Source organism: Haliotis rufescens, unplaced genomic scaffold (assembly GCF_023055435.1).
Source record: "Haliotis rufescens isolate VD_foot unplaced genomic scaffold, xgHalRufe1.0.p SCAF_8, whole genome shotgun sequence".
NCBI classification, from domain to species: Eukaryota; Metazoa; Mollusca; class Gastropoda; order Lepetellida; family Haliotidae; genus Haliotis; species Haliotis rufescens.
The window spans coordinates 48,971,149-48,994,549 of record NW_025964372.1 but is presented as its reverse complement, the minus strand read 5'-3'; the positions used below and the strand labels follow the sequence as shown (position 1 = coordinate 48,994,549).

Here is a 23,401-nt window from a genome sequence, read left to right as displayed (position 1 = left end):
TGCTGAAGACCTATTCTAACCCGGAATCTTCACGGGTCGGTCGTATTGTGGACCCGACCAAGAACCAATAGAGATTCCTGTATATTTTGCTGTAGGAATCAAAGAATTCTTCAATCCAGATGTTTGTTTGGCATTACAGTATCTGTGTAGAAATCTGGATAAATATTTCCTGTGATTCTTGAACTACGAGATGATGATGGGAAAGAACTCTACTTGCATGTGTCTAAAGTAACCACTCAGAATATTTCTCTCATTTCCAAGCAGGTTTGTCACTGTAGGTGTTCAGAGGTCAGGCTACTCAGCTTTGAAACTGCCATAGACATCCTGGTTGTGTATTTACTTAAGATGGGAGAAATTAGATCTCACTTAAACACCTCTTTATGAAAACAAACAGACCTCCGTGGGCAGCTGCTTCTGATGATGCTCTCTTGTTCATCTGAGGGGGTATATTTGTGAACTTTGAAATATGTGCGGCAGTACTTTGTATCTGTCTCTTCTGAAAACTTGTCAAAGATCATGCTCTCATTTGGGGGTGGGGAGGGGAGGGATAGAGTACGATCTTATTCTGATTTGGGGGTGGGGTGGGGAGGGATAGAGTACAATCTTGCTCTGATTTGGGGGTGGGGTGGGGTGGGGAGGGATAGAGTACGATCTTGTGCTGATTTGGGGGAGGGGAGGGATAGAGTACGATCTTTGTCTGATTTCGGGGTGGGGAGGGGAGGGATAGAGTATGATCTTGCGCTGATTTGGGGGAGGGGAGGGATAGAGTACGATAACACTAGCTTTTGGAATGGGGTGTGGGTGTGTGTGTGTGGGGGGGGGGGGGAAATAATGAATTGTGTCTACTTTGTTATCCCTCAAATTCTAAGTAATGCCTATCAAACAAGTCCCATGACACTCGAGGAAAGTTGGATCTGTTCAGGCCAATGATCTAAAATATGAATGTTTATTTCAATGACGGGTCATTTTGTGCAAGACATGTTTCCTCTGTTACATTAAACTGTGATCTTGTGTCGTTTAAACCAGGTGCCGTCCAAATTATTTTCATTCGTCAGGAATTTTGGAGAATTTTGTTTATAAACAGTCAGGGTGGCCTCTCTGGGATGTGGATTTTCAATTCCTACTGCAGGACCCGGTTTTTCGCGTGCGTGGGCAAAGTCACTGAAGCGCGTGTAAAAGGACTTTGAATGTCCTGTGTATTGGTGTCACTTCACCGTTAGCGCTTGGTTGATTCCCGGCCTTCATTACCACCAGGAGGCTCGTTTAGGTGTCTGCGGCCTGTGCGGTCAGCGGGTGAATGTGGATACATGGAAAGACGTGTGTGTACTTGAATGTGTGTGATTTAAAATTAACTTGTTGCACTATCAGGATTGTTTGAAAATTATTACGTGAACTTCACGAGTTTAGTGGTTTATCTATTCATCATAGCACACAATGAATGGTCTACGATTCAATACGACATTCAGTAGATGTTGAGAGTTCACACAAGTGTGTGGGTATTTCCTATATCAATTACCAGTATTTTCTTGAGTATAGTGTGCAACCCCCTCTAGCGGATTCAGTATTTTAGGGGGAAAAATCGAATGTCAAGTGCAGAAATAAATTACACTGTAGATCTACCCCTTCAGCGAATTCCGGTAAACGAACGGGTGATGAGAAACTTGGTCAGTACAAATTCAAAATTTGAGATAAAAAATCACCAGACAAATTTATTTACCGTTTTTAAATTGTATTTTTTGTTCTGCCAGGCATTGTTTTACATCCAGGGATTAAGATTACCTTGTGTATTTTCTCGTAAACTAAGCCGGACACAGCTATCAGCTGTACACACGTTTTCTTGGAATCTACCGGTGATACGGTCAAGACACACCCAATGATCTATAACTTTACAGTATTTTAATGCAAGGATCGGCAAAAATTGTATCTGAAACTATTTTTTATCAGTAATAATATATCCCAATATCTTGTTAATTTAGTTGCAGCTTTTACTAAACATATTTTAAATAATAATAACCCTAAGCGAAGCAGCTGATCGCTATTGCCGGGTAATAATTTTTCACATGGAACCAGTCTGACCAGTCACCGTCAAGGCTCTCGCGCACGTGATCGCGAGAACTACGTGTTGACATAGAATCGTCAAACTATAACAAATATGACTTTTAACGAGTCAAAGTATGGCATTTATGATATATGTATCCATTCTCGGTCAATTAAAGTTCGTTTCAAGGCGTCAATAGCGGTAATCTGACCGTGGTCGCTGTTAATAAAAGGTGAGTTGCGCGATCTTCCGCTCCCTTCGCCGAAATTAATTAAAACAATATTTAAAGGAATTTTGAATAGAATTAATGAAATAAGTTACATACATAAGTCCAGATATAAAAAAACCAACACTTTTTATAGCCAGACAGTGTAATAACATTATTAATTTGCGTACTTTAGTATGGAATTGTTGACATGGTATTTCCGGTGTTACGTGCCCACGGCAATATCTTTCCATGGGGGGAAAAAAATCATCAAAAGTCATTATTTCGTGTATATTGCGCACCCTCTTCTACACAGCTATGTTTTTTGGACAAATATTGCGCACTATACTCAAGAAAATACGGTAGCAGCTGATTAGTTATTTCATCCATGTCATGGAACAGTTAAGGCATATCGTTTTGATCGTTTATTTGAGGATGTTAGAAATAAAAGTCAACGGAAGAAATCCGTACGCCTGTTGTCTTGTTTCTTTGCTTTATGAAATATTTAGTCCCACCAAATATATATGTTCATTCTGAAATCGTGTTCAGATGTCATCAACAGCTCCATTTATTAGTGAACACGAACAATAATAATTATGGGATACATCAGCATCACAAAGAGCACCACGTGTTTCAGGCGGGTGTTTGTTGCAAGTTCAATTGCGCGTGTTATGGCAACAATATGTTGAATAAGCTATAATTTACACTATAGCAATTGCAAGAATAATAACATTAAGTATAAATATAAATGGGGAAGAAAACATGATCTTATTCAATGACAAGACAGATGGTTTACGTACTTGTCCGTTGTCGACAGGTCGGAATTCGCTTTATGCAAATATTTTTACCCGGGCATAAATTCCATTGGCTAACTTGGACAGTATGTTTTTCTACACACAATGTTGCCTGTGATATTCAGTGCGCGCGCGTTTACATGTATGTTTCATCGTTTCTACCGTTATTTATTATAAACGAAATTAGGTTGTTTTAACGTTCGTGATCGAAAATCGGACAACTACACGATCGATAACGATTCAAACTCGTAATAAAAAAGGAAATAATCATATTGTTATGTTACAATGTTAGCGGAATACGTTTTCAAAGACTACTGATACGGACTGTATGTCTGACTTAAAATACTTTATAAGGCATAGTTGGGAATGCAAGTCGGCAATTTGAAACTAAAGTACTCATGGAAATGGAAAAAAACTGTTTTGCTGGATTAAATAATCGACACAAAGCATTACGTAGATGTAAATACGAAATAACAAAACAACTGGAAAAGTACTAGTCTTGATTTGCTAGTTTTATCTCAGTGCTCAATACAAAATGTACTTTACAGGAGGTAATTGTAGGCACTTTCAACATTCAAAAATAAAACTACTGACAAATCACTAACCACTGACAAATCACATGCACGTGGGTTTCAAGCACCTGTTTTTACCTGTCGTCAAGGTGTCATAGGTCATGGACATTCACCTTGATCTTCAAACACCTGGTTATGCTCAGTTTCACAACAGTCTACGTGTAAAAAGATATAAAAACCTTTGATACGCTGTATTTGTGCCAAAGCCCAATTAGTACTAATTGAGTTGTTTGAATATTTATATATTTTGTATATTAACTGCATTTATTTAAAATCTGAGATCGAAAAAACCAGGGTTTTTTTTCATTTCCGTGAGTACTTTAGTGCCGCAAATGCTTAGAAAGCTGCTTTCAATTCATAGTGGCTTGTGTCGACTTCCTGTTAGTAATTTGATTGGTCGGTCAAACTTCGCGGAAGGTCGTTCTGACGTGACCTGTAAAGTACACAGCGGTTGCGAGATTTTGTATATGAGTTTAATAAGATTGAGGTAATCGAGGCATGTGATTAATCCTGTTTTGTTTATTGAAAGCAGTAGTTGTTTATTGTTAAGCAAGTTTATCTCTGCAGCCGTTGAAATATGCAGCTACTCGCCGACTCGTCTCGCATCAAAACACGTGTCTGTGTACTTGCGGGCAGATGACCACGGAGTACGTTGATCACCGTGTCGGATTAACGAGACTAATTAATAAGTGATTTCAGTGGTTCGTTGCAAATTCGGTGTGTCGATGTCGGGAGTGCGAGGCTGTCGGATTTACGGGTCTAAATAGCGATGAAGTATATTGTAGATGTATATTGCTGCACGGTCGATTGTCAAACCATTAAAACTATTCCATGGTTCACACTGCCATACAGCCAATTCAAGGAATTCGAGACACGTACGTCTGTTAAAAGTTGATATAAGTACCTTAATGCATGTCCAAGATACTAACCCTTACTTGTTGACAAAGAAACTCGTAAGGTGTGTCATTGTCAAGTACAGCCTGACGCGTTATTGTTGTGACTGTTAATTTGACGCATTCATAATTACTGGATGAACGTTTAGGAGTATTTCAGACCTTTATTGATATCTCCCTGTATTTGTACATGTTTATGTACATAAAACATTAAATCAACTGAAACATGTATTATGTATTATATTAAAATAGCATAATATTTTTAGATCATAATTTGTTTTAAAATATTTTAGCCCGTTATCAATTCCATATGTTATTGGGCAATTATTGGTATATTATTAATGTTAAATGTGTTCATATACAATCATATAGCAAATATTTCGATATTGACATCAATACATTAATTTTCGCTTCGCTTCTATTCTCTTGCATTTTCACAATTCTTCGCCAGTGGCTGGAAGTATGAACGATCGAGCGAATTCCGATTAAAAAAATCTTTGTATTCTCGCAAAACGCCGCGCCTGTGATGTCCATACATAGTACTTTGGCTAATTCGTGGTGTCATCAACTATCATACCACGGGAAAGAAATCGAAGAGGCGACGATATATTTTAACGTGGAGGGGTAAGTTCATTTTGGGAGTAGTCACGTGCTGTATTGCGTCATCCCAGTTGACTGCGGGGTGATCACTGGCTCCCATAAATTTGATGCTGCTTCCCATTTGATTACGCGTATTTGGTACAGGGATTACCTAATACAATTAATGTCCAAAAAACAATGAACACCTGTTATTTTTATTTGTTTAAAACACACGACGTAGGTTTTCCGTATCTGGACCCAATTATGATCCGACTTCCATCTTCATCAATTTAACACATCAATCTGTGCTGTGACTAGTTTTAAACATCAATCGTGTCGCGTGTGTAAGAGTTAAAACTAATCTGAAACAACATTAAAAGTGAGAAGAAGTTAGTGCTGAAATCATACTGGGTATATAAAATTCCAGTTCCCATTTTTTTCTGTACCATTTCATCATGGCATCAGTGAAAAGCAGACGACAAGCATTGCGGAGAAGTTAGCGTTGATCAAGAGAGAAAGAGATTCACAGGCTAAAGACAGAAGACATCAGAAGACAGAGACATGAAGCAGGAAAAGACGGCGTACGTGAGTGAGTGAGTTTGGTTTTACGCCGCTTTTAGCAATATTCCAGCAATATCACGGCGGGGGACACCAGAAATGGGCTTCACACATTGTAACCACGTCGGGATTCGAATCCGGGTCTTCGGCGTGACGAGCGAACGCTTTAACCACTAGGCTACCCGACCGCCCCAAGACGGCGTACGACCAGACACTGGACAATGCACTGTTACGGGGGGGGGGTGACTGTATAACTGCTAATCACAGTGGATAATTAAATATACAGAGTTTCCTGTATATGGCAGATGTGTATGCCGATTGAGGAATTTGCATTATTTCAAGAAGTACTGTATGCATATGAAATATATATTAGAAAATCACCGTGGGCATGTGGACTGTAAATATCAAATGCCCCACAGCATATTAACAACATCAAATAACAATCTTATGTTATCCCATACGCATGTAAGCATTATGAAATCGACGCTAAAACAAGGAAATAATTCTGTTTCACCCAAGGTGATGTGTTTAAGAACATTGGTTTTGTATGAAATAAGACACCCCGCAACATGTAATAATAGGTTAATCATATTTTATTCATCTGAGATTTGTAAACAGGCCAAACTGGCTTATGTAAATAATGCTCCCTCCAACACAACATATATTAAATACCGCATTCAGCAATATTCCAGCTATATGACGGCGGTCTGTAATTAATCTAGTCTGGACCAGACAGTCCTGTGATTGACATATTGAGCATCGATCCACGCAATTGGGATTGATGACATGCATCAACCAAGTCAGGGTCGCTGACTTTGTTGATGCATGTCATCGTTTGTTTGTTCGTTGTTTATCGCCGCACCCAGCAATATTCTAGCTATATGACGGCGGTCTGTAAAATAATCGAGTCTGGACCAGACAACCCAGCGATTAATATCATGAGCATCGATCCACGCAATTGGGATCGATGACATGCATCAACCAAGTCAGCGAGCCTGGACACCCGATCCCGTTGGTCGCCTTTTACAAGCATGGTCACCTTTTACGGCAAGCATGGGCTGCTGGCATGTCATCGTATCTCAATTGCTTGAATCCACATGCACATCAATTCCAACACATTTCTCCTGGGTTTTTTATATCTTTTTTCGCCACGGAAGTAATCAAGGTAATCGCCGTTTCACTTCGACTTACCCGATTTCATAATGTTTTATGCAGTAACTAAACTGAGCAAAAACTCCGTGAAACTATTTTTACCACAAGTTCGTTAAATTGTCGCTGTCTCGGCGCCTTATAACAGAGGCCCGCAAGCGCTTAGCACCACTGGTAATGCAAATATGATTCGCCAGGCATATGTCTTTTACCCTTTTCAACTGGTGTTCCCTTAAAGAACCACCAGTTGAAAGGGTAATAGACATATGCGCAACACGTTGGTATTTAATGCTTGCTAATCGTATATTTAAGCTTCATTTATCCAATGAGGACAGTCGGGATTTTATTATCGATTTCAATTGTGTGGCGGCAGATTCATATATAATATAACCCCAGATCCATATTGGTAATGCTTTACGCATGGTAATCAACCGCGTTATCGTGGTTCTAAATATTTTAATCTGCTGTCACAATTATTTTGATTGCTATTAAAATTCCACATGCCCCCAAATCCCAACACATTTTTCCTGCTTTTGATCTTTTTTCACCACCGCGTTACGCATGGAGATTGGCAAAAATAGTCGAAAACAACCGTGTTCATTTGTGTACATGGTGTAAGCATTTGCATAATGCACTGGCGATACGGAACATTGAGGTGAACATCGCCATCACACACACATATATGCTGTCACAATTAAAATCGCTAATACAATACCACATGTCCCCCCATTTCCAACATATTTCTCCTGCTTTTTATCTTTTCTGAAAATGAAAGCCATTTATTCTTGTAATCGCCGTTTTTGACGACTGTTGTTGTCTATTCATATGTATAATAAAACCACACATACATATTTGTCAGGCGATACCCTTGGAAACCATCATGGTTATCATGGTTTAAAATATTGAAATCTGCTGTCACAATTCCAACACATTTCTCCTGCGTTTTAAATATTTTTCGCCACCGCGTTACGCATGGAAGGTGGCGAAAATAGTTAAAAACAACTGCGTTATAGCGTTCCGTAAGCATTTGCGATTCTAATGTTATCAAATTCGTAGATTCAAGGAAATGCCATAAATCCCTGTATAACCATGATAACAACTTCCGATAAGTTTATTATTACATAAACAGAACCACCTGCCCGACATGCTCATTACAGAACATTTCAATACATACACAGCACACAGATCACTTTTACGTTGTCCCATGACCTCATTGTAGACATGATAGAGCTACTGGTTACCGACCAGTTATCGCCAGTTTTTTTTTTCATTTCTGTCACTCCGTGATTTCAGTTCGTGAAAAATGATTTAGTTGATCTCTGTTATAACGTGTATAACTTTCCCGTCGTCTTGACAGCACGTGCCACGTGATCACGCATATACGCTTCAGTTATACAAATGACATTACAAATTTGTCGTCTGCAAACCAATATTCCCCACATTCGATCTCTACATGCTATCATATGTACTATGGATTTCGATATATACACATGCTACGTACAGCTCAAATAGGTTTCAGAATTGTATTTTGAGAAAGAAATGACTGACCGATAGAAAGCAATGCCAGAACGGAAGTGCGTCATTGTGTTTTGTTTTTTATTTTCGAGTGAATAAGTCGCGATGGCCCACATGTCTTTGATAAAGCTGTATTCGGGCTTGGCGATTATTGTGGGTTTTTAAAAAAAAATATTTCCTCACAAGTGTTTTGTCATTTTCGGATAAATCTTTCTCTCTTCCAATGAAAACGAGCAAAATTAAAATGATATCCCGTGCGACAACGGGGAGTTGGCGATAATTTATAGCCAGTAGCAATACAGTCTAAATAGTTTTGGTAAATAATTTGTTTACGAAATGTTGTGTCACATGATATGCAAATTAGGTGTAATGCCACGTCACCACTGCGCCGGAAATTAGCTTTTTGTCCGTCATCCTTTTGCCGGATCATGGTTGGTCAGATTACAACAATGGGTACCGTTTTTCAGATGGAAATCGCGCGGGTGTTAAAAGTATTGAACTTCGTGGACATATCGTGCTTGGTTACCACATGTGACAAAGATTTCTCATGTATATATTCTGGCATTAAACAACGTGTCTGTGCCGATAACTCAAGGTGACAAATGCCGACTGACATGACTAACATCCCACGAACGTCTTTCGCATGCTCGAATTATTCCGTACCGTTTCGCCACATAATAAAGTAGCGGAAGGGAACATTGAGGTGAGTATCGACATCACACACACATATATATGCTTTCACCAGTTCACAATTAAAATCGCTAATAAAATAACACATGTTCCCCCAATTTCCAACATATTTCTCCTGCTTTCGATCTTTTCTGAAAATGTATTTTCTTGGGGAATGTAATTTTCGATTCAATTGTGTGGCGGCAGATTTATATATAATAAAATCCCACATACATGTTTGTCAGGCGATATCCACGGAAACCAACCGCGTTATCTTGTTTTAATATATTGAAATTTGCTGTCTCAATTCCAACACATTTCTCCTTTTTTTTCGCCACTGCGTTACAGTGTTCCGTAAGCATTTGCGATTCTCATGTTATCAAAATTGTCATACATAATTCATGGATTCAAGAAAATGCCATAATTCCCTGTATAAACAACTAAAAATTCTCGTGCAAAATTCGTGGGTTCGAGGAAATGCTGGCTTTGATTTTTTAATGAGGTGCCATAAATCACTGTATAAACAACTTGGTGACACTGACAAGTTTATTACATAAACAGAACACCTGCCCGACATTCTCATTACATAACATTTCCTGTGTGTTACAGCAAAGATCACGATTGTATTTGTAGGAATTACCATAATTAATTCACATGGTGTAACTTGCGTTGACAATACGATGAGACCTGACATTAGGCACATGTAGTCAGCTGATCCGGTCGAAGAACTCTCAAGTGGTCTGCACATCCGGTTAAGGAGCTCTCAAAATGTGACGAAAAGTCTTTTCTTGGATACCTAAGACAGTCAAAGCTCTTGAGAATTTCCTTATTCTCTCTCCAATGTCTTTTTGGTTGAAGGCAACATTGTATTACGCTTAATAATGACGATGTACTTATAGGTGTATATTTTATTGGCGCTTCTTCTTCTTGGCAGCTGATGGTAAATAAGCAGCACTCGGTTATCTCCCTTGAACGCACGCGAACGGCTTGCCCACCAATTCCAACACATTTCTCCTGCTTTTGATATTTTTTCGCCACCGCGTTACGCATGGAAGTTGGGGAAAAACATCGCGTTACGGTGCGTTATAGTATTCCTTGTGCATTTGTGATTCTAATGATATAAGTTTTATTACAAAATTCATCACATGAAGTTTGCAGTTGCCAATTGAAAATACCCTACTGTTTTGCATCATTTTTTTTAACATTTTCCCTTTCTAAGTCAAGATTACTGTTAATTTTTTTTTCAAAAGTACACTAATACAAACATTATGAATGTATGTTACTATTTGTGTCTTTCTTCATGCAAATTAATACTCTTTTGATACGAAAAAGGGGGAAAAAATGTAAAAACAGGCCAAACTGAATTTCTACACAGAGTTATGGGAATTGAATTGCCGCACGGGGAAGAGGCCACCCTAACTGATAAAAGTTCCAATAACATTCTGTTGGATATTTTTTAAAAGGGTAATTGTATGTTTTTAACAAATACAAGCTGTTCGTTGTTTTCACAAGAAAGCCTGGCCCAAATACAAAAATAAACAATGGTGGTGTCAGTGTGATTTAATAGCTGGGCCAAAGTTTCTCTGTTATTACCTTTTTTTATGGAACAAAAAGAAATTAATTTGTTTTCTGCAACCACTGAGTTAAATTGTAAGTCTATTTTGTCTTTTATAGAGGAGTTAGTTTTTACTAGCTAATCCTGATGTATATTCTAAAATGAGCAAATCGTCTGTACATGTTTTTGTCTTTCTTGCTACGTGGAAAATATTTTCTGATTCCTTGTTGATTTAAGTGACATTTTATGTCAAATAAGATCAGCCCAATTTAATTTATGTTTTATAGCTTTGGTCTCCCATGTACTGGGGGCAAGAGGGAAAAACAAACTTCGAAAATTATCACTTTTTAAGATAAATATGATACAATGACTTAATTCATTACTTCAGTGTGCCTATCTATTTTATATACTACTCAAAACAAGTTAAGCAACACCCAATTCTTTCATATTACTACAGTAATATAGTCATGGCATGAGATTAACTATAGTAAACTGAAAGAATATGTGTTCTCTAACTTCTTTTGAGTAGTATAGTTGGTGTTTATCGATTTTGTGAAAATATGTACACTTTCCTTCACTGAGAATGAGAAAACAGTCAAAATGTCAAATAGAGATCGAAGTTTCTCAGACATGATTATCTCCCATTGCCGATTTTTTAAATCAAATAGCTAAAGAGTGACAGGTTGATCTGTGAAACAAGTGATTAAGTTGGTCTGAGAGATGTATTTGGTTTTGTACACACAGTAGATCTCTGCTTGCGGTGTAATTATGGACAACAGATTACATGGACGTGATGGAAAAAGGTGTAACATTAAATATCACGAGACCTCTGAGCTGTTGTGGAGGCATTGGTGGCCCAGTCTTCTAAGGTGTGGGGCGGTCGGGTAGCCTAGTGGTTAAAGCGTTCGCTCGTCACGCCGAAGACCCGGGTTCGATTCCCGACATGGGTACAATGTGTGAAGCCCATTTCTGGTGTCCCCGCCGTGATATTGCTGGAATATTGCTAAAAGCGGCGTAAAACCATACTCACTCACTCACTCTAAGGTGTGCCGAGTTGTTCCTTAGGGTTCGAATCTCTGTTCGCCCTGATTGAGTTGCTAGGTTTGTCAGCACCATACCCGTGCTCGTGAGTTTCACTAGACTTTAAACATCAAGTCTCTGAAATGAACATATCGTACAGAAAAAAACAGTTGTTCAGTTATCTTAATAAAAATATAATAAAAGGGAGCCCAGTGACTCTCTTCATTTTCAGAAACTGCAGTAATCTAGACTTGCCAAATATTATAGACTTGCATGGGCTGTATTTGATATAAATTTGTATCAGGGTCTGTAAGACAGACTCGGGTTTCACGTAACCGTCTAGAACCTGCATCACTTCAGGCTTTCCTCCCACATTTAGCTGACATGCCATGATATGACTCGATTACTGTTCAAAGTGGCGTTAGACACAACTCACTCACTCACTCTAAACTGTTGTACAGGGATTAGTTGAGGTATATATACTGCTCTTGTGTTCAAAGTTCATTTATTTGGTGGAACGCTTATTTGAAAGATTCTTATCGGAACACATCCTAGTGACTTCCTAAAGACGTCAGTGTTTTGGGAAAGTGGAACACCAATGCGTTTCTATGAACCCTTTTCTGTTACTATGGAACTATTTTCAGGTGTTTTTCTGACTTGTGCCTTATTAAACAACAATAGAAGGAGGATAATTGTATTTGGTTCAAGACAGAGATGGTTTAGTGGCAACATTTTGAAGGTAAATTTAATGAAGTATTAACGTTTAGTAATATTGGCATTATATTAGGTATATATACTGCTCCTCTTTTGACAGGGATATTTCTATTTTCCCCTGAGAAGCAAAACTGAATCTCATGTCAAGTGTGCATTTCAACAGCATGTCTGGTTATCCCTTTCAAAACTGGAGTAGTATATAAAGGACACAGGGCAAGCAAATTTCAAAGACATTAACCGACCAATATTGCAATTTATGATATGTACAAACATTAATAAAGCAGAAACTGTAACCATGGTAACATTTACTGCCAACTACGGTTATCATACGCTGTCTCAATGCCCCTTTCAAGTGGTGATCAACTGTCGTAAGCTAGACAGGCATGACGAACAAGACAATTTGCGATACCTGCTTTTAATTAAATTGCTTCTCTGACTGAAGCTGTGTCTGTTCTTTTGTGTTAATCTCGTCAATAAACCAGCATTATGACCTGTGCTGGCCGGGAGTCAGGAGTGCCTCAGTCTGCAGCCGGAGCCAGAGGAGAACAACTAGCATCGCAGTCCCATTGTTTCATTCGATGGCATGCATGGCTTTCATTTGTTTCAAATATACTGCTCAAAAGAAGTTAAGGAGCACACAATACTTTCATATTACTGTAGCATATCTGTCATGCCATGACGGATTAACTATAGTAATAGGAAATAATCTGGTATTCTCATATTTCTTAAAAACAGGGGGCAAGGGTGGCTGAGTTGTCTAAGGTGCCACGATTCGCTGTGCAGAGTTGGGTCCCTTTGGCATGAAGGAAACTTATGATTGTGGGTTTGAATCCCAGTTCGCCCCATTATGTTTCTAGATTTGGCAGCACCATGCTTGTGGGTTTCACCGAAGTGGTAAATGTCCGTAGCCTGCATCACTTCGGGTTTTCTTCCCACATTAAGCTGACACGCCGCGATATAACTGGAATGGAATGTTAAAAGCGGCGTTAAACCCAACTCACTCACTCACTTAAGAACACATGATACTGTCATTACTATAGCATATCTGTAGGAAAGAATTGGATGTTCTCTAACTTCTGTTGAGTAGTATGAACAGTCCATCAGGCAATTATCAATTACCCTGCTCCATTACCTGTGATATGATGACAATAGGCTTAAAGAGATGAACCATTTGCCTCAGAGCCCGACTGTCTGGTTCAGTGGTCTTCATTAAGCCGTCACACAGACATGGAAGAAGTAGCACAGCAACCAACATCTTGTTTTATACACTTGTCAGACATTTTGTTATATTTCCTGTGTGAAGAATAAATACAGAGCCAGAGTATATAACAGAGCTCCATATCAGCTGTGTATTTGTGTACAAAATATGCAAATTAAACACCATTACCCAATGAATTTTGTGTTGCTTGCACAATTCTGAATATCACCAACCTATGGAACACAATTCTTAATATCACAAATCTATGGAACACAATTCTGAATATCACCAATCTATGGAACAAAATTCTGAATATCACAAATCTGTGGAACACATTCTTAATATCACCAATCTATGGAACAATTCTGAATATCACAAATCTATGGAACACAATTCTTAATATCACAAATCTATGAAACACAATTCTTAATATCACAAATCTATGGAACACAATTCTTAATATCACAAATCCATGGAACACAATTCTTAACATTACAAATCTATGGAACAGTTCTGAATATCTGTGGATTTCCGGAATGTTTTCCAAGGCTACGATATACACAAGCATCTCACTCCCGGAGCCCCAAACAATCTACTCTCAGAAATTACAGTAATATCTAACAGGCAGCAATGCCATTGAATCAGCAGACCAGTTTCCCTAGTATGTGCGTAACAATAACACCCTGTTTATATAGCCTACTTCAAGGATTGATTATGGTTAGAATAAGCATATGGTCACCAAGTGCAACGGTGCTGATGTTGCCCCTGCCGTGGGTGTTGTGGATGAAGATGGTGAGAACGATGCTGGAATGTATTGATCTTGTTAATAGCCATCGATTGAGCCTCACTTGGTTCTGAAGTGATCAGTCCGACAATGAGTTTTGTCAGTAATACAGTTTGCTGAAGAGCTTGTTTGGACTGACTTTGAGTTCACTATCAGAGACCCTAGTTTAGACTGTTGGTATGTTAGGGCAAGCAATGTTGTTTTATGTTTTCAGGATTTTCCTGGAAAGATTCAAAACATGCAAGGGCTCTCCTCCCTTTTCCAGATGTTTGGAGAATGATTATGCCCAATCAGTTTTGTCACATTGTAATCGCCTGACCTGACATTTCGTCAGAGCTTATGACAAGGATGTGAAATTAGATACATATATCGTCCCATGAACTAATTATGAACATTAGGAAAGATACGGGGTTCTTCAAAAGTTTTGATGAAACCCAGACCTTTGTCACCAGGGCACTCAGGTATCTCCAGTGGTGTATATATCCGTTCCATGCGAAAACATGCAATGATCATTTTGGTTTTAAAATGCTTTTTTTTGTGTTTTGGAGAGAACAACCAATCCGTGATTAAACGTAATGAAATGTGAGCTCTCAAAACACCTGACCCTTTTCTTCCTAGGAGCACCTGACATGTATGAACATTTAATCTTGTCATGTGTATAGTTTGAATATCTCCTAAAGTTACACTTGTAACTGAGGTAGAATTGTGTCATTAGACCAGGTCAAGACATATCTTATAAACTGCAGCCTTCCACTGTGTTGGCCGAAACATATGATGCGCAATGTCTATAAAAAGCACAATAGGGAAATCCTGAAAAATACAAATAAAAAACATAACATGAAAAACATTGTGAATTTTTTTTTTTTAATTCCAGATTGGTAGCTCTCTTGAAAAAAACCATACCAGCGTTTTCATGACCAAATTTGCATTACGTTTAGATATGATCTGGTTGCCCTCTCGGTAAAACGTTGCTAAGGATTACCACCAGCGGAGTCGGATGTCTCCATGGGTCCATATAGAAATCATGGATTTTATTAATTTGATTATTATCAGTAATTTTCCATTTCACTTCAGATGCTAAGATCATTTAAGACAACTGTCAAATGTTTGATTGGGGTAGGATCAGCACATAACTCTGTAATTTGGTCATGTGATACCCTTGTGAGCATCTTCCTAGCCAACAGAAGGCAACTTGAAACGGTAGGCACACATCAGTCATGTCAGTCAGCCATTGATCATGACTGACTTGAAATACCAAGGCGGGTCGTGAGTCTCTGAAAGTGACCTTTGAGAATATGATGACCAGTTTCTGCCATCTATATGTGTGATCTGAGGCTGAGATTCCTGTGATGGACTTTCTGAAGAAATTAGACCCCCAGAGGCAATGGCTCGCTTGATCCTGAAGGGATGCCCTTGCATAGACAAGTTGTACCTCCAGCACTGATGGACTTACGTAGACATCTAGTTCCTCCACCTTTAGGGGTCACAACCTCTTGATCTTGCACTGATGGACTTACGTAGACATCTAGTTCCTCCACCTTTAGGGGTCACAACCTCTTGATCTTGCACTGATGGACTTACGTAGACATCTAGTTCCTCCACCTTTAGGGGTCACAACCTCTTGATCTTGCACTGATGGACTTACGTAGACATCTAGTTCCTCCACCTTTAGGGGTCACAACCTCTTGATCTTGCACTGATGGACTTACGTAGACATCTAGTTCCTCCACCTTTAGGGGTCACAACCTCTTGATCTTGCACTGATGGACTTACGTAGACATCTAGTTCCTCCACTATTAGGGTCATAATCTCTTGATCTTGCACTGATGGACTTACGTAGACATCTAGTTCCTCCACCATTAAGGGTCACAACCTCTTGATCTTGCACTGATGGACTTACGTAGACATCTAGTTCCTCCACTATTAGGGTCATAATCTCTTGATCTTGCACTGATGGACTTACGTAGACATCTAGTTCCTCCACCATTAGGGTCACAACCTCTTGATCTTGCACTGATGGACTTACGTAGACATCTAGTTCCTCCACTATTAGGGTCATAATCTCTTGATCTTGCACTGATGGACTTACGTAGACATCTGGTTCATCCACCATTAGGGGTCACAACCTCTTGGTGATGGACAGTTCTGTAGACAAGCTGATAGACCTCTAAGGGTCACAGCCATATTAATCTTACAGTCTTGGACTTCCATGGACAAATCGCTACACCACAAAGGATCACAACCCCTTGATCTTGTAGTGAGAGTCTTACGTAGACAAGTTGCTAGACCCCGAAGGGCCACATCTATATTAATCCTGCAGTTGATCTCGTAGTAAGAGACTTGCATAGACAATAGGGACTAGACCCTGAAGGGACACATCTATATTAATCCTGCAGTTGATCTAGAGAGAGACTTACGTAGACAATAGGGACTAGACCCCAAAGTGCCACATCTATATTATTCCTGCAGTTGATCTCCTAGTAAGAGACTTGCATAGACAATAGGGACTAGACCCTGAAGGGACACATCTATATAATCCTGCAGTTCATCTAGAGAGGGACTTACGTAGACAATAGGGACTAGACCCCAAAGTGCCACATCTACAGTAAACTACGGTTATAACGAACTCAAAGGGACTACTAATTTTAGTTCGTTATAACCGTTGTTCGTTATAAGTACACATACAGCATGACTACAGCAAGTAGTCGGGACCAAAAAGTAAGTTCGTTATATCCGTCAGTTCGTTATAAGCGTGTTCGTTATAACCGTAGTTTACTGTATATTAATCCTGCAGTTGATCTCGTAGTAAGAGACTTACGTAGACAATAGGGACTAGACCCCAAAGTGCCACATCTATATTAATCCTGCAGTTGATCTAGGGAGAGACTTACGTAGACAATAGGGACTAGACTCTGGAAGGCCACATCTATATTAATCCTGCAGTTGATCTAGAGAGAGACTTACGTAGACAATAGGGACTAGACCCTGAAGGGACACGTCTATATTAATCCTGCAGTTGATCTAGAGAGAGACTTACGTAGACAATAGGGACTAGACCCTGAAGGGACACGTCTATATTAATCCTGCAGTTGATCTAGAGAGAGACTTACGTAGACAATAGGGACTAGACCCTGAAGGGACACGTCTATATTAATCCTGCAGTTGATCTAGAGAGAGACTTACGTAGACAATAGGGACTAGACTCTGGAAGGCCACATCTATATTAATCCTGCAGTTGATCTAGAGAGAGACTTACGTAGACAATAGGGACTAGACCCTGAAGGGACACGTCTATATTAATCCTGCAGTTGATCTAGAGAGAGACTTACGTAGACAATAGGGACTAGACCCTGAAGGGACACATCTATATTAATCCTGCAGTTGATCTAGAGAGAGACTTACGTAGACAATAGGGACTAGACTCTGAAGGGACACATCTATATTAATCCTGCAGTTGATCTAGAGAGAGACTTATGTAGACAATAGGGACTAGACTCTGGAAGGCCACATCTATATTAATCCTGCAGTTGATCTAGAGAGAGACTTACGTAGACAATAGGGACTAGACCCTGAAGGGACACGTCTATATTAATCCTGCAGTTGATCTAGAGAGAGACTTACGTAGACAATAGGGACTAGACCCTGAAGGGACACGTCTATATTAATCCTGCAGTTGATCTAGAGAGAGACTTACGTAGACAATAGGGACTAGACCCTGAAGGGACACGTCTATATTAATCCTGCAGTTGATCTAGAGAGAGACTTACGTAGACAATAGGGACTAGACCCTGAAGGGACACGTCTATATTAATCCTGCAGTTGATCTAGAGAGAGACTTACGTAGACAATAGGGACTAGACCCTGAAGGGACACGTCTATATTAATCCTGCAGTTGATCTAGAGAGAGACTTACGTAGACAATAGGGACTAGACCCTGAAGGGACACGTCTATATTAATCCTGCAGTTGATCTAGAGAGAGACTTATGTAGACAATAGGGACTAGACTCTGGAAGGCCACATCTATATTAATCCTGCAGTTGATCTCGTAGTAACTAAGTAAGAGACTTACGTAGACAATAGGGACTAGACCCCAAAGTGCCACATCTATATAATCCTGCAGTTGATCTCGTAGTGAGAGACTTACGTAGACAACAGGGACTAGACCCCTGCATCATGTAACCATCATGCGGGCTGCAAATGCTTTGATATCCTAATACCAATGCTATACATGCACAGGCCCTGCAACTGATGAACACTTCAATTTAGCTGGCATAGATTTTCTGTCTTCCTAGTACTATATAGGAGAACTAAGTTAGGCATTGACTTGGATGCACAAATTGGATTTGACATCACGCGAGTCTTGACCACTTCGAGATGTGAATTCTCCTTTTTTCCTGAGATGGAATTTTGTCATGGATGGCACTGATGTGTAATTCTCTGCTGTCCTGAAAGCTGAGGTCTTTTCTCCGCAAATTTTATATTGTAGTGAGTTTCCCTGATTTCCTGAATTTCACACCACAGGTATTGATTGCTAATTATAACTGATCATCGATGACTTTAGGAGGCGCCACAGTGTCGAGATTTCTGTCTAGCAGTGATGATTTCTTGTTCCACATCATCAACTCGGACAGTTAATTTCGGAACTGTTGCCATCAAATTCTTAGGCTTCCCTTTAATGTCTTTCGTACGAATGAAAAGAGAAAAATATTTAAATAAGTAATGATGAAATTTTTTCTTTTGCTTCTCATTGTAAGTCTTCAAGAGTTATGAATTCATTTTAATCAATACATTTTGATTAACATTTTTGGTGTTCCAGAAATGTTTGATAGGGCTGTGATATGAACAAAAACTCAATGTCACAGTGACTGCAATTTAGAAAAAAACGTCATTATACTGCAAACTTTTTCGAGGGTCTCAATGTTTGCACATGATAAACTCCATTGAACATTTTGATGCTATTTGATAAGCTCCTCTGGACATGGATAAAGGCTGAGTATTGGATCTGCTTTGAGCGTCTGCTGCTCCAGGAGCAGATGTGGAATTGAGATGGTGGAGCAGACGACAGGTGGCAGCAGCCGACACAACAGCATCTGCTCACAGTGTCACCCAGTAGAACATTGATGATATATATTGTTTCCACACTTGCTGGTTTTCACTCTGTTAAATTTCAATCAGTCCAACTGAGGGCATCAGTGATGATGGATGGGATTGTGTTTGGTTAATAGGATATGTCTGACAATGCATAAATATTCAATTTGCTGCGTTGAGATTCTCCACCGAAAAAATACCCTGAAATGAATGTTGATGTGAGGTTAAGCAGCTCAAGGGAACTGTTGACTATTTGGTTTCATTAAAATTATCCTCAAATATGCGAACATTATTTGATAATTTGCCACATTTTAGAAATTGATTGTTCATAATGTTTGAAAGTTGATTTGTTTTGTTTGTTTGTTGTTGAACATTGTTGAACGACGCACTCAGCACAATTCCAGCTATATGCCGGCGGTCTGTAAATAATCAAGTCTGAACTTGACAATCCAGTGATTGACATCATGATTATTAACCTGTACTTGATGTAAACGTTGGGCTGAATATCGGCCTAGATAACTTCTTGAAACAGCCATGACTGATACAAAGATTCATGTGTAAATATTAAAAATTTGAACTCGAAAGACAAAAACATTTCTTTGAATGTTCAGAATGCTTACGAAGCTTTTTAGCAGTCAGTGTCCCAACCTGCAATTGGACAAGGAAGCCCTTGTGCCCTGTATAGCATCTGAAGTTTGTACTTAATGCAGCGTCCTGTTTCAAGGGGAAGGAGCTTTCTAAATTGGCGCATGTCAACTGCGATTCCTGCTGCATGGGTCTAATTGATATCACATGACACAGTCGTAATGAAGGCTGTTTCTAGCGGTCCACCCACTTCATCTGAGGCATCCTCGGCTCCACAGACATCCTGCTGCGAAGCTGGTCGACTTGCAGCTCAAGTAGTGAAAAAAAACAAATGGTTTGTGACCTGAACTTTTTTATGGTGATGTTCGTAAAACAATAGTTGGGTCATGAAGGCGATCCAAGAATACCAAGACCAAATCAGACAAACCAGTTCAAATGGCGAGTCAGCGAACCTGACCACCTGATCAGTTTAGTTGCCTGTAACGACAAGCATAGATTGCTGGAGACCTATTTTAAGTGTGAATTTGTGTCCGTGTACCCCGGCAGTATCGGATGTTGCTCATAACATCAACCACTGGTTTGTCTGATCCAGACTTGATTACTCACAGGTCACATGTATATCAAGGATAGAAATGCATTGCTTTCAACTGTGCCTGTTAGGCACTTGGGTCTTATTTTAATTGCCATTGGCGCTAAAATATTATTTGTTTTCAATCAAGGGGGTAATAATTAATCCCACTATTGAGGCATTGGAAGTGCTCAAGGTACAATGGCAATAATAATGACAATTAAAACTCATTAATTGCTGGTTTCAGTGAATGCAATTTAATGAAAAACATAGGAAAAGCCAATACTGGCTGTTGTAATATTACCGTGTTAAAAAATCAAAAATATGCTTTCTTTGTTGTACTTCACCAGACGAGTTAGAGCTCCATGGTTGATGCCGATCAATGCTCATGACGTCAATCACTGGATTGTCTGGTCCAGACTCGATTATTTACAGACCGCCATCATATACATGTAGCTGGAATATTGCTGAGTGTGGCGTTAAACAACAAACCAACCTTGCAACTCTTTTGTGGGGATGCTGGATAAGAGTAGTCTGGGTTAATTGGTTTAATTAAATTTAATTAAATTGGTTTAATTGTGGTTGGTTGAGTGTCATTATAGCCCGCGGTCTGAGATGGTGCTCATTATATCCATCACTTATTTGTCCGGACGTGAATCGATTATTTTCAGCCTGACCCTATTTTGCTGGAATATTGCTGAGTGTTGCACAACCAGACAATCAAAACAAAAAGCTAAAGTCTGCTGATTTCAGGAAATTTATGTACTTAAATTATGCTCTCCTTCAGGTAGGATTTGTAGTGGAATTTGCTATATCTTATTATTTACAAAACATTTAGCTAAAATTCAATGTACATGATGTAGATGGTAAAAATAATTGTTAGATATTTGTCAATTTCAAGATTGGTACTAATGAGACGGTCGGGAAGCGTAGTGGTTAAAGCCTTGGCTTGTCACGCCGAAGACCTGGGTTCGATTCCTGACATGGGTACAATGTGTGAAGCCCATTTCTGGTGTCCCCTGCCGTGATATTGCTGGAATATTGCTAAAAGCGGCGTAAAATCAAACTCACTCACTCACTCACTGAGACTGATGAATGAAACACATACTGAATGGCCACACATCAAGGAAATATGAGTGTGAAACGAAACCAAAAGGTAATCATGATAATCGATTGATTTTTTTTGTAAGATTAAAGATTTTTTTACGTATTATTCACCTTTTCTTACGAACAGCAGTGATAAAATTTTTTATTTAATTTAATTATAAAACATAGTTGGAGAGGATATCAATTGTCAGAAGTCATTTTTATTTTTACTAATTAAAAGTTTTTGGATGGTCAGTCATGTAAACCAACTAAACAAAAAGGTCACATCAGATTGAACAAAAATTTTCTTTGATATTGTGCTGGTTGAAAGTTAATTTATATGTAAACAATGTGAAAAGGATATTTAGACAAGAGGTCACCTCCCTCCCTGCCCCAGCCAACTCTACAAAAGCATCATGGATGAGAGGGTGGGTCTGTATTACCAGGTTATCACATGGCTAATTAACAGAAGACTGGCACCGCTTCGGAACACATTCCCTCATCAACTGACCAGTGCTGGGTGACATGGCGCCAGGTCAGAATCTTTGCCCCACTGATTCCACAGGCAACTGACCTGACATCGAGGCGAAATATCCCGTGTAAGGTGAAGTTCAAACAAGCAGTGTGTGTTTCACCAGCCTGTGCAAATTGAATGTGAGGCTCAATGTTGAAACTGTTTTGAAGTTGTAATTGGGTCTTAATGACAAGCAGGCTCATTTTCCCTCCTTTTTGCCATGTAAGGAAGATCTTCCTGTTGACTTGCTTTGTGTTTTGCTATTTTCGTAAGAGCTTAACATAGTTTTTTGTTAGTTTACCTAAAATCGTAGTGTTGTGTGTGTGTGGTGGTGATGACAGTTAATGTAATTTGGGAGGCGTAGACGAGAACTGTAACTGCAATCAACCAGCTTGGGACCAGGACTGACCTTCGTGTTGCTGGGCTAACGTTTACATTGGTTGACCACGTTTGTGTCACCGAAGTCCTTTAGCTCACGAGTTGTTGAGCTTACATGTTCTTGGACGTGATACTTCAAATTGATTAGGACCTCGTTATGTAATTAAGATTTTATTATTTAAATCTTATGAACTTTGTCTTTGTTCTTGATTTAGGCACATGTTAGATAATGAAAAGCTCTTAGGAAAACGTTTTATGAAATATTTAAAAAAATAACTTGTTGAAAATTTAGTGATTGGAAAATCGTATTTGTATTAGAAGTAAAAAAATTGTATATGATTATGGTCAAAGAGAGAACATGAAAACTGGTTTGATAATTTGATTATTAGTAACTGTATACTGAGGGTGTTGTTATAGTAGGGCAGGCTGGTAACCATTCCCTTGCTTGTCACACTGCCGGAACTACTTTCACTCTTGTTTTCCTAGACAGTCACAGTGAATGTTTCTCTTCAGATCAAGCAGCAAAGTTTAAGTGAGATCTTTTAGGTATCATCACATCCACATAATATTTTTACTGTTTGAGTTTTGTTTGTTCAGTATTTGTGAGAGAACCACAAAATATGTGGTTGTAGAGGTTTTATTTGGACTATTTTAGTTTTACCATTTTTCTCTCCGAGGCCATGCTATCAATGTAATAGCATACCCGGTATATATCATATGGGTCCTAAGGCCTTTTATTTTTCATTAGTTGGTTTACAAAAGTTCAATGTAGGTGGAAGATAAAATTAATTTTTTTTTAATTTAACCCCCAGATAATGACTGTTGATCTAGTTTTAACATGGCAAGATACTGAAAGAAAATTGATTGTTTTTTTGGTTTGAATAAAGAATGTTATTCGCATTATTCATCATTACCTACGATCAATGGTGATATAGTGT

The 23,401-nt window shown here is 39.0% G+C and overlaps 1 protein-coding gene across 9 annotated transcripts in view; it reads left to right on the top strand.

The window, feature by feature from the left end:
• The window catches only part of LOC124115140 (ras GTPase-activating protein nGAP-like), a 313,251-nt gene that overhangs the window by 35,553 nt on the left and 254,297 nt on the right, over positions 1–23,401 (top strand). The gene's annotated exons all lie outside the window — the stretch shown is intronic.